The 13,233-nt window shown below is 39.2% G+C and overlaps 1 long non-coding RNA gene across 1 annotated transcript; it reads right to left on the reverse strand.

Annotated features, from left to right (window-relative positions):
• Window positions 1-435: 435 nt before the first annotated feature.
• LOC150012716 (uncharacterized) lies at window positions 436-8,460 on the reverse strand. Its single transcript, XR_016510777.1, has 3 exons — window positions 8,373-8,460; window positions 7,197-7,275; window positions 436-667 (listed from the first exon to the last, which is right to left on the reverse strand). It is a non-coding gene; the product is annotated as an uncharacterized LOC150012716 (long non-coding RNA).
• Window positions 8,461-13,233: the final 4,773 nt, after the last annotated feature.

Genomic DNA, 13,233 nt, shown 5'->3' on the forward strand with positions numbered 1-13,233 from the left:
TAACTCATCTCTGGAAGAGTCAAACTTGTGAGGGATTATTTGCTGCTTTACATTTATTTCTTGAATTACTTTAAACAAAAGTCACATTTCTAAAAAGCTAAATTTACTTGTTACTGTGCTTAATATAAACTTTGTTTGCTGGCTTTAATAATTTCTTCTCTTTAGAAAACTATGACACATGTTCATCTCCTGATATGGTTATTTTTTTGACAACTCTTTTTTGTTCTTCTTGTTGAACAAAATAAAAACAAGGTCTGTAACTTTCCATGAAGTCACTCAGAACTAGCACCAAATCTCCCAAAATTACTACTTAATTTTTGAAGTCCTTTTGTTACTGTACAGGGGATCCGGTTCTGAGCAGGTCTTCCTAGGGCCAGCCTGTAGTGAGCGGGTTCTTGACTTTGTGCAGGAATGATTTCACTACACCTGTCCAGGTGATTTTTAGAGTATTTTTATTAAAGCTGGGGACAGTGAAACAACAAAGGACCTAGCACAGAAGAAGCAACAGGAAAGAGCTAGACAGGGCTGCTATCAGCACACTGGAAAGTCAGAGAAAAGGGGTCCATGGAGACAGGTTCAGGGGATTAGCTCAGAATGAGCTGCTGCTGCCTGTTGCTCCTCTGGTTGCAAGTCTCGTGGGGTTCCTCAGAGTTTAAGAGATGTGTGCCTGTGAGAGAAGAAGAAGGGGAAAGAAAAGGTGTGGGGACATGTTCCAAATAGGGTGAGGGCTGGGTCCTTTGTTTTGAGGCTTTTATCTGTCTCTTGCAGGAGGGAAGTTTAGGGGAAGTCTCAGTGGAGGGTTTCAGCAGAATGTTCATCAGTTTTCCAGGTGTGCCTTTCAGAGTCATGGTGTCCACTGATTGGCCAGTGCCAGGGCTAGGGGTCATTAGTCATTGCAGATGGTCCTGGCATCCCCCACCTGGTTTTGCTGCATTTCTGGGCCTGGAGCTAAAATACAACTGAGGCCTAGATGTTACCTCTAGGGAGATGGCCTTCTGTATCTGGCTGTAAATTGCTCAGCCAGTTTGTTTAGCTGTCTCAGTTTCCCCATTCCATTTGCCTAGGAATTTTCCCAGCTTCTTACTCCCCTGCCTCACTTTCTCTAATCTAGGTCCACATTGAAAACAACATTGGCAGGCCAACAATGGGACTAATTATGTAGTGATAAAATGTTATCAATATGTTTCAATAATTGTTTACTTTTGAGGTTGAACAGAATATATAATGATGAGGAAAAGCTGTTCATAAATTGATGTGTTTTTAGGTACAAAACCCTTGTAATTTGGTGGCAGCTGTAATACATACTTTATGAAAGAAATCAAAGGCCTTGGACATTTGTCAATATCCTCACTGATCATAAGTTGCTTCTCTCTTGATTGGCTAAATATACCCAAATATAAAATTCTACTCTCCTTCATTATGATTCAATACCATCAAGTAATCAGAGCTATTCAGTCTTATCACCCACTGGTGGCTTCATAAACTACAGATAAAACATTGTTTTCTACAACTGGTGAAAGAGAAGGCAGACTGTCAGGCGGCCTTTGCTCTAAGAAATCACTGAGAGTACAGTCCAGGATTTTACACCAGGTTTATTGAAGGAAGGGAGGGAAAGAGATTAGAAGTAAGAGGGAAACTCCTGGTCCAACTTGAGGGCTTGTAAGAGCAAGGAAAGGTGGAGAGGAGGAAAGAAGGAAGTGAGAAGACTCTCAGTCACCCATGTGGCCTGTAGAAATCGCCTGCCTACGCATTTCCAGGCCCCGTCTACACCCCTTTCTGAACATACATTTCAGTTAGGGTGAGTTTTACTCAGCAATACATTCAACAGCTTATTTACATCTCTCTTCTTTTTCCCAGTCATTATGTCATGCTAGGTGCATCAACATTCTTCTCGGAATGAGAAAAGTTCAATTTCTTATGGAAGAAGCTGGGACCTAGGTAAATTTTCATATGGTTCATTTGCATATGTCAAAACTCCGGGCAGGCGGTCCAGCCACCACCATATTTTGACAATGAAATAACAGAAGGTGTAGGCAGCACAGATGGCCTGAAGGAACTGGACTGGAGGGAGGAGCCTTTGGGATGAGATAAGCCACCCTGCGCAGAGCTTGCACAGCTGCAGTGAAAGCCGTCATAGAAGCCGCACTCCCTCCTGCTGTGCTGACATGACTGCCATGTTCTGACAGACCCTAATTTTAAACAGTGGTACCAGACACAAAACAACCTAATCAAGGGACAAATTAGGATTTCCAGGAGTCTAGAGAAAAAGATTATTCCGTTGATATGTGCCTTATACTTTTAAAGTTTCGCTTGGGTTGAGAACCACTGTTATCACCTATGAATTGCCCAACAGTTTTAGAAACTCACTCAAAAGTGGAAAATCAGTTTTGATATTAATAATATAAGTGTGGAGCCCATCTGTACTTGGGTGCAGGAGCCACGTGTTCAGATTGCATCCCCAATGTCAAGATAGTTAGTTGATGTATATTCTAGCAATACAGTCCTGACAGAACTTTCTGAGCAATGGAATCTTATTATGAAAGATCACATTATTAAGTTAGCATTAAATTATGCCCTGGCTGGTGTGGCTTAGTGGATTGAGCACTGGCCTGAAAACCAATAGTTCCCAATTCAATTCCCAGTCAGGGCACATGCCTGAGTTGCAGGCCAGGTCCCCAGGTAGGGGTGTGTGAAAGACAACCATTGATAGATGTATCTCTTACACATCGATGTTTCTTTGTATCTTTTTCCCTACCTTACCCTCTCTCTAAAAAGTAAAGTTAAAAAAATTAGAACTAAATTACTTTCAGAAGAAAATAATGATCACAGAATTTAAATTTGTCAGACATACTTAGTATTAAAATATGTGATATTAAAAATAAAAAAATTTAAATAATCTTTTAACTGGAAAATATCTTAAAATGGGAAGTTTGTCCATGCTTGCCTGATTGAAATGGTGGTTTTCAATTTATTTAAATGAAACACACAGGAGTTTTTTAACATTAAATATTGTCATTTAATTCATGAACCTCATTAGAATGAAATGTTTAAATAAATATAACAATGACAATTTAATTATTTATTCTGAGAATTACTAAAACAGTAACAAATTTATACTACTTACTCTACAATTTTCATTTAAAAGCCAAATGCTGAATCTCAAGATACTTCTAAAATTAAGTAGTAATCAGTAGTCAGGGGTTGGTTGGTCCTAGTTATGAGTGACTTCATGGTAAAGACATAAACCTTGTTTTTATTTGTTCAACAAGAAAGACAAATAAGAGTTCCAGCCAAGATGTAGGTGTAGGTGGTAGACATGCTGTATCTCACTCCACAGTTAAGAAGGAATACAACTACCTCAAAACTAAAAAAACAACCAGAAGTACCAGATAACTTAACTGCATGAAAATCCAGCAAACAAGAAATAAAGAAGAAATATCCATCCAGATAGGAAGGAGGAGGGAAGCCAGGGCAAAGAAGATGCAGTGTGGTGGCAGCAGCTGTGGCACAGCAGGGCAGTGGCTGTGGCTGGTGGCAGAAAGCACAGTCACACATTTTAAAAGTAGGTAGGGAAACCTGGGGAGTGATTCCAGCCCCAGACCAGACCACACAGCTCACGGTTCCAGCACTGGGGAAAATAAAGCCACATTACTTCTGACTATGAAAACCAGTGGGTGTTGGGGCGGAGGAATAAACCACTGGTCTCTCAGCAGAATATGCTTGTTTAGAGGGGCCCCACAGTCCTAGAATGTCCGCAGACCTACCCACTCTGGAAACTGTTGCCAAGCAACAACTAGAGGGATGCCAGTCCCATACAGGAAGTGGGAGAAGTGCCTGGAAAAGGACCGAGTGCTGAGCAAGCAGCATTGTTCCCTCTCAGGCCCCTCCCCTACATACAGCACCACAAAGCCATGAAATGGGTCACCCAACACTGACAAATACCTAAGGCCCCGGCTCTTACAACATAATAGGTGTGACAGCTCTACCTAAGGCACAGAAGCAAACACAGAAGGCTGTCAAGTTGAGGAGACAGAGAAGTATGGTCCAAAAGAGGGAGAAGATCAATATTCCAGTGGGAGAACAGAATAACAAAGAGATAGCCAACCTAACAGATGTAGAGTTCAAAACATTGGTGATAAAGATACTCACAGACTTGACAGATATGCTTGAGTATGACAAACTCATAAGGGAAGAAATGAAGGCTATGCTAAATGAAATGAAGTAAAATCCACAGAAAACCAGTGGTGAAGCGAAGGAAACCAGGGTTCAAATCAATGATTTGGAACATAAGAAAGAAATAACTAACCAGTACAGAAAGAGGAAAAGAGAATTGAAAAAAATGAGGAGTGGCTTGGAACCTGTGGGACAACTTGAAATGTGCTAACATTTGAATCACTGGGGTGCCAGAGGAGAAGAGAAAGAGCAAGAAATTGAAAACTTATGTGACAAAATAGTGAAAGAAAATGTCCCTAATTTGGCAAAGGAAATAGACATACAAGTAAGGAAGCACAGAGAGTCCCAAACAAGTTGGACCCAAAGAGGACCACGCCAAGACACATCATAATTAAAATGCCAAAGGTTAAAGATAAAGAGAGAATCTTAAAAATAGCAAGAGAAGAGAGTTACCTACAAAAGGGTGCCAATAAGACTGTCAGCTGATTTCTCAAAAGAAACTTTGCATGCAAGAAGTGACTGGCAAGAAGTACTCAAAGTGAAGGAAAGCAAGGACATACAACCTAGATTACTCTATTCAACAAAGCTATCATTTAGAATAGAAGGGCAGGAAAAGTGCTTCCCAGACAAGGAGTTTATCATCACCAAGTCATTATATGAAATGTTAAAGGGACTTATTTAAGAAAAAGCAGATCAAAACTATGAACATGAAAATGGCAACAAACAACTATCAACAACAGAATCTCAGAAATAGAAACAAAAACAAACTAAGCAAACAACCAAAATAGGAACAGAATCATAAGTATGGAGATCATTTGAAGGGTTATCATCTGGGAGGGGAAGGAGGAGAAAGGGAAAAATGGTTCACGGATTAAGAAGTATAATTGGTAGGAACAAGAGAGACAGGGGTGGGATTGCTGGAGGGAAGGGGGATACTGGGAAGAGGGGAGCAAAGGGAAAAGAAATTGGGACAACTGTAACAGCATAATCAATAAAATGTACTTTAAAAAAGAAGGAACAAATATTTTAAAAGCATCTGATTTATGTCTGGCATTGCAGTGGACCTTTAGTTACCATGGCCAGTACAAGGCACTGGTCTCCTGGATCTTTCAATCACTCACTAATTAGGTATTGATTCCAAGAACACATTAAAGCCACAGACATTCTTCAACATAACTTAGAATTTAGTCCTGGCCTACAGACTTGAAAAGAAAGAGTGCTCATCTCCAAATGTCAAAAACTGACATGTGAGTCTACATTATGGTTTCCTTAATTAAACTTCTGCACCAGTAGCACCTCATTGCTGCACCTCTTAAAAATATGTGTTCTTAGTCTTATGTTTAATAGGAAATGAAGTCAGCTGTCTCTTTGGGCTGAAAATGCCTTTTGACTTCAAAGACCAGAAGATTCCAGGGCATTTGCTGGGTTATGATAGATTGACTGTCGTGGGGCTGACATGATGAATCACTGGGATTTCTTGACTGTGCTCTCCCTCCCTGGGGCTCTACAGCCCCAAACACCTAACACTAGAAGGGAACATCTCAATTGTTCAAGAAATACTTGGTTTGATATATATGATACTCTGGGTTTTCTCCTCTTTCTTTTTCAATGTGATTAATTTACTATTTCCCACAAAACTTTGATGTTGTCTCCCTTTTTTTCCTGAACTACAATGTTTTTCTTAGAAAAAGGTCAGAGGTTCCTCCATGGTGGGTACTCTGTTTCAGCCTTCTGAGTGGTAGGTAGGTATTCATAAATGTAACACACTACAAACATGTGGGGGAACAGAAGGCCCCACACTGTTTCTGATTACCCAGGATTGAAAGTTTCTTCCTACCATGTCTCTCAAGCCCCAGTTTAATTTAACTAGGTTTTCTAATTTGGAGATACATAATTATCAAGTGACTTCAGATGATATGACATACATAGTTTTGCTACAGGACACTTCTCATCTTTAGTAATGTCTGTCTCGTTTTCTGAATTATTGGTAAATGCAGTTGCTTAATATAAATCAAGCATGCCAGAACACATACTGCTTTCGGTCTGACAGAGGAACTTCCATTGAGTGTGAGGATGAGGATAAGCACAGTACACTGGTTTGTTTGGTCCCAACCAAAATGGGGATATTTTCAACCTTCACTAGAAGTTGGCAAATTTTAAATAATTAACTAACTACTTGAAAATATTTTATTCTCTATATGAAAGAAACTTTATTTTGAGAATGAAAATGTTATAAAACATGCTCCTGAATTTTGATTAAATCTCTGAGCCAACAGTCTTCAACTTTTTAAAAATTACACATACCATCAGAAATAAAGTAACAAAATTAAATATATAGTTCCATGTGTGTATATAAACATAAATACATATACACATATATGCATACATATGGATATGCATGCATATAAACACACACAAATAAAAGTTGTAGGAAGAGGTAAAAATATATGCAAAAATCCTAATTGTTTTTCTACCCAAGTGTATATTGCCTTGGACATCATTGCTCAATGTTAGTGTTATTATATCTTAAAAGTAATAATAATAACATCTAATATTTATAAGATGTTTAACATATGCTATATTGTACTGTGTTCTATATATATATTATCTCATTTAATCTTCAAGCAACTATGAAGAGCAAATAGTACAATTTTCCCCATTTTATAGATGAAAGTTCATTGCTGAAGGACACACTGCTACTTAGAGGCATCACTCAGACTGAAATACACACAGTTTGAGTCCAGAGGCCATGTTCTTCATGGCCATGGTGGAACCAGCAAAAGCAACCTTATTTCTGCAATATATTTTTAACCTCACTTCCATTTTCTTCCTTTACATTTAAAAATCATGAAATAAATTAATATGGTTTAAAAATCCAAATGGTAAAAAATGTACAACAGGAAAAGAAACAATCTTCCTTCCCTTCTAACTCTATTTTTTAAGTGACTTGCTGAAAGATTCTAGGTGTTGTGCTATCAAACATAGGAAGCATTTATTCTCAGAAGTACAACTGAGAAGTTTACCTCTTGTTTGAACTTCTGCTTCTGGTAATGGCAGAATAGCTCCTATTGGACCAAACCTCCTGCAGATAACAGTTGTAACCTTTGGACAAAAAACAGTCAAAAACATTGTAATAACTATGTATGGTGCCAGATGGGTATTGTCAGGGGGATTACTTCATAGACTACATAATTGTCTAAGTACTAGACTGTTCACCTGAAACTAATATAAAATGATATTGAATGACAAAAACAAACAAACAAATGAACAACCCTTCCACCCCCTACAACCAGCTGAAGGCATTGGGAAAGAAAGAACAGAAAAAAACAGGAAGGTAGTTGACACTCAGAAGAAAGTCTGGAACTGAGTTATTCTCCCACTGCCTAAGAGAAAATGTAAACAGTGGAGTCTGACCTCAAGGTTACCCAGATGTTTTAATCAGTAGAGAATGAATTTAAAGTAGCTCTAAGTACGCTAAAAATTTTTAATAGAAATATGCTCAAAATGAATGATCAAAAAAGACATATCAGAATAGAAACTACTCAAAAGAACCAAATAGAAAGTCATGGAACTGAAAAATATGATTCTGACATTTTAAAAATTTAGAGGATTGGCATAACAGCAGATTGGAAAGAAAAGAAGAAAAAGTCAGTAACTGGCACACAAATTCATAGAAGCTATCAAATCTAAAACATAGAGAGAGAAAAAATTGAAAAAAATGAACAGAGCGCAAGACTGTATTAAAGGTTTAACATACTTGTAACTGGAATCCAAGAAAAAGAGGAAATGAACTGCATGGGTATTTGAAAAACAAATGGCCCAAAGTCCAAAAATAAGGGAAAGACATAAATTTATAAATTCAAGTTACTCAGAGAACCCCAAGTAGAAATACAAAGAAAGCCACACCAAGGCACAAGATAGTCAATTTGCAAAAAACCAAAGATAAAGAGAAATCTTAAAAGCTGTCAAAGAAATGACACAGCACATTCAGGGAAAAATAACAAATCATAATTTGTTTCTCATCAGAAACAATAGATATCTGAAGGTAGAAGAACTACATTTTTAACTGAAGGAAAACAAATCTCAACCCAGAATTCTATCCAGTGAAAATGTCCTTGAGCCCTGAATGGTGTGGATCAGTGGGTTGGGTTTCATCCTGCAAACCATGAAGTTCTTCAATTTGATTCCTGGGCACATACCTGAGTTGTGGACCAGGTCCCCAGTGGGAAGGCATGTGAGAGGCAACCGACAGATGTTCCTCTCCCTCTCTTTCTCCTCTCTTCCCCTCATTCTAAAAAATATTTAAAATAAAAATAAATTTTTAAAAATTATAAGAAAGAAAATGTCCTTGAATAATGAAGGTAAAATAAAGACATTTTCAGATAAAGAAAAACTGAAAATATTCATAGCCAGTTAATGCACAGTTTAAGAAGTGCTAAAGTATGTTTTTTAGGTCAAATTGAAATGATAGTAGGTGGAAACTTGTGATTCGCAGGAAATAATGAAAGGTACTAGAAATAGTAAGTATGTGTGGAAATATTTTTAAGAAATGGTTTTTATCTTTATTTCTTTAAAATATTGGGTTAGCCAAAAAGTTTATTTTGTTTTTTTCATATAATGGCTCTAGTAGTGCTTAGTTGTCTTTAACTTCATTCGAAACAATTTTGTTACATTCTGTTGTGACAGCTGTCACATCAGTGTGCATTTAAAAAAGTACTTACCAAAACTGGTGAATTTTTGTGCAGCCATATTAATATTGGAAATGGAAGAAAATATACAACATTTTCAGTGTATTATGCTTTATTATTTCAAGAAGGGTAAAATCGCAAATGAAATGCAAAAATAGATTTGCGCAGTGTATGGAGAAGGTGCTGTGACTGATCAAACATGTCAAAAAGTGGTTTGCAAAGTTTCTTGGTACTATCGATATTTTTGCCAAATAATTCTTTTCTGTGGAGCTGTCTTCCTCATTGGAAGATGTTCAGCAGCATTCCTGGCCTCTACCCACTAGAAGCCAATAGCAGAAGGTAGCCAACATACTCAAAATATCCAAATCCATAAAGTTATTGGTAAAAATAAAAAATGTGGCTTATATTTTATAGAAAAAATTATACAGACTTTTTGGCCAACCCAATACATGTTACTGTATAAAGCAAAAATTATAACAAGGTACCATGGTTTTGTTGTGTATATACGACGACGTCTGTCCAGAAAAAGACCAACCATTGTTAATATAAAGAGAATGGTTCACACAAGATTGATGTGACCTGGCAGTCAAGGAAAGTGGACTGGATTGTGCATGCATAAACAATGATGACCTCACTTTAGTAGTGAGTGGGGTGGTAGATGCCATTGAGTGAACATGTGTACTGTGTGGTCGTATAGAACAATGAATCTGCATCAAATTTGTAGTAAGCTTGAACATTCCTCTGTGGAAACTATTCAGATAATTCAGAAGGCCATAGCTATGGGCAACTGGTGATTGGCAGCTTCATCATGAGAACATACCCACTCATGCATCACATCATGTGCAGTTTTTTGGTGAAACATCAAATCACCCAGGCGACTCAGCGCCCCCTACAGCCCAGATTTGGTGCCTTGCGACTTCTGGCTTTTCCCAAAACTAAAACCACCTTTGAAAGATAAGAGATTTCAGACCATCATTGAGATTCAGGAAAGTACAATGGGGAAGATGATGGTGATTGGGAGAACTGTGTGAAGTTCCAAGATGCCTACTCTGAAGGGACCTGATGCATCATTGGCCTGTATACAATGTTTCTTGTATATTTTATCTTATTCAATAAATATCTATTTTTCATATTACATGGCTGGATACCTTCCGGACAGACCTCGTATATGTAATATGTACAACAACTATCAGATAAAAAATGAGTGAGGGTATAAAAAAAACCTATGCAGGTGCAAGTCTTTTACATTTTATGTGAAGCAGTACCACATTAATTCTGAAAAGGCTGCGTAATCAATAGATCATCCATGGTGTGTGTGTGGGGGGGAGGGGATTACAGTTAAAATCCCAAGAGGAAAATTAAAATGAAATTCTAAAAATAATCAATTAGCCAAAAGAAAACAGAAAGGAAAGACAAGAGGAACAAAATCAGATGCAACAGACAGAAAATAAGTAGTGGCAGAGGTGCCCTGAATTAAACTATACCAATAATTACAATAAATGTAAATGGAGCAAACTGTCTACATGATATCACATATTATTGCAGTATATATATATATATATATATATATATTTTTTTTTTTTTTTAAAGCAAAATTCTGATAATACTGTAAAGGAGTCAGGGTAGATGGACTCCAGGGTCTCTTGCTCATTGCACTGCTCCTCACTGCAATCTGTCATTGTGGCTCTCCCAGCTGCCCATACATCGCCCAGTCTCCTAAGCAAGCACACTGCAGCTGGAGCAACAGCTGCTCAAGGTTAGCGGGCAGCAACCAGGCACATGTGGGAACAGAGGGTGGATAAAATGATGAAACTGTCCAGATGACCCTCAAGTTTACATGGTGAAAAATACCCCAGATGAAGGACCCTTTATGAAATATTCTCCCAGGAAACTCTAGAAGATAATGATGTCTCAGGCCTTTTTTTTTTTGTTTTTTTGTTTTTTAAGATTTTATTTATTGGAGAGGGGAAGATGGCCGCACAGTAGGGACAGTGTTCTCAGCTCGCTCCTGTTAAGGAGAGACTCCAGGAACAAATGCAGAGAGGAGTGACTGAGTGAGTGTGGATCTCTGATAGTGTGAACAGGGAGGAGAGCGTGGGAGCAGTGTGGAGGGGGGTGGAGGGGTTTGCCACACACTGCAGGCTGAGTCATTCCGAGACTGTGCGTTTGCAGTAACAAGCCGGAGAGCTCACTATCCGGGAGTGAATTCTTGTAGGGAGTTAGGGAGAGGATTTGGCCAAAAAAGCCAGAGGAGGGAGAGAACAGTGGACGACCAGGACTGGGAGAAACTGTGTGATCTGAGTCTAGAGGGAAACCTCCTCAGCTGCAGCCTCCTACCGAAAGCTTGGCACTCCGGGTGCACACAGCACTCGTGCTAGGGCCCTACGGAACAGAGGGACAGTTTTGGGGCAAGGAGAAGAGCCCACGCGGGAAAGCTGCTGTGGAGCTCCAGACTAGGGGAGAGGCCATGGGCAGGAAAGTGCCACTGGGCCCGGCGCTTTGACCGACTGTGCCAGAGGCCTGCAAAACGAAGGGACGATCTTGAGACAGGGAGAGAGGTAGGGTGTGCAGGCATATAGAGAACAGAAGCTGTGGTCTGGGAACAGAGACACGACTGGAGGCAGGGCGGGGATTGCTGGCGGGCACAGGCTGGACCAACGGTGGGAAGGAGTGACTGGACAAGCCTGAGGAGGGCTGAGGCTGCCACAGGAGGGGACAACTAAACGCAACCCACAGCAGAGCGGTGGTAGGCCCACGAATAAAAGACTAGCAACCCCAGAATCAAGCAGAACCCTCCCACAGCCAGCCAACCAACCAGAAAAGATTTGAAACTCATGGAATTTTGAATAGGGGCGGGCTCAGGAAGGAAGGAAGGAAAAACAAAAAAACAAACAAACCAAAAATACCCAGAGACCGTGCCTAAAAGTTGAATTGAGTTAAAATCCTCTCATTCTTTTATCTCTCACTCTCTCTCTAACTGCCCCTCCCGTCCTTTCTTATTTTCTCTCCTTTTCTCCCCTCCTCTTCCCTCCCTTCTCTCCCCTTAGCATGTCTCCCTTGTATCCTATTCTCAGTTACCTTTTTAAATTTAAGTTCTCTACCTTTCTCTCTCTCTCCTTTCTCTGCACTAAGCACCTTCAATTTTATTAAATTTCTTTCTTTATTTTGACCCACTTCAGTGTACATTCGTTTTTCTTTCATCCCTTGCCCTTATTTTCCTTCTCTCCCTATAAATATTCTCTCTCTCTTTCTTTCTCTCTCCCTATTCCACTTTATATTCTCTTTTAATATTCAAATTATAATTCTAATCTATCCCCCTCTCCCTTCACCCTCGCATTCTTACCCCTTCTCTTTCCTCCCCATCCCCTCACTTCTTTCTCTCTCTCTTGTACTTCTCTCCTTCATCCTATCTTTTGTCAACTCTGCAATTTCAATCTTTCCCTCCCTAATATCTCCTCTTCCACCTGATTTCCTTCCCTCCTCTGTGTTCTTTCCCTCCCCCATTCTCTTGCTTTCCCATCTCTTATTCCGCTCTCTCTATATTCTCTCTTTCTCTCTATCTTGCAATTTTATATCATGTTTTAATCTCCTAATCTTTTTTATAATACATAATTTTTTAAAAATTTTAATCCAGTCCCCCTCTTCTTCCTCCCCTTCTTCTTGCATTCTCTCTCCTACCCTTCTCTTCTCTACTTTCTCTCTCTCTTTCCTCTCTTCCTTCCTGTACTGCTATTTTCTACTCTGTATTTTTATTCCTGAAAAATTCTTTCTCAATGTGTTTCCTACCTTCTAACCTCCTCAGCCCTCTCTTTCAATTTCTGTCTGTCTGTCTGCCTGGAGGTCTGTTGTGTCTATCCTCCCTCCCACGCTAATCATATAGCATATACTGGTTATATAATCCTAATACTATACACTTCCACTTTCTCACTCCACACTGTAACCCTCTCCTCCTTTTCAAACATACAGTGTAAATGTTCATTGCTGTCTTACATAACCTTGATACCAATTGCTAATATTATTACTCTATCAACTTCCAGCTCAAAAATTACACTTCCTTCATTTAAAACACTCCTATCTGTTTCTCCTACGAAATAAGAGTCCCAATTTCTCCACAAGTATATTAATACAGGCTCATTTGCAGCCTATAGTGAGATTGCAGTTGGGGGAGATATTGGAGGGTGTGGGTTTCCTGACTGGGTTGCGTGATTATGTTTTAGCAGCACCTCCACAAAAGATCTCAAGACAAGGTGGGCAGAGTGACTCTCAATCAACTAAACAGAGAAAAAGAACCACCAAAGAGTAGCTGAAATACAACCAGACAGATTAAAGAAATAACATCAAGGACAACACAGACGGAGATCCAAGAGGGCAG

Source organism: Furipterus horrens, unplaced genomic scaffold, assembly GCF_987537825.1.
Source record: "Furipterus horrens unplaced genomic scaffold, mFurHor1.1.pri manual_scaffold_4, whole genome shotgun sequence".
In the NCBI taxonomy this organism is placed as follows: domain Eukaryota; kingdom Metazoa; phylum Chordata; class Mammalia; order Chiroptera; family Furipteridae; genus Furipterus; species Furipterus horrens.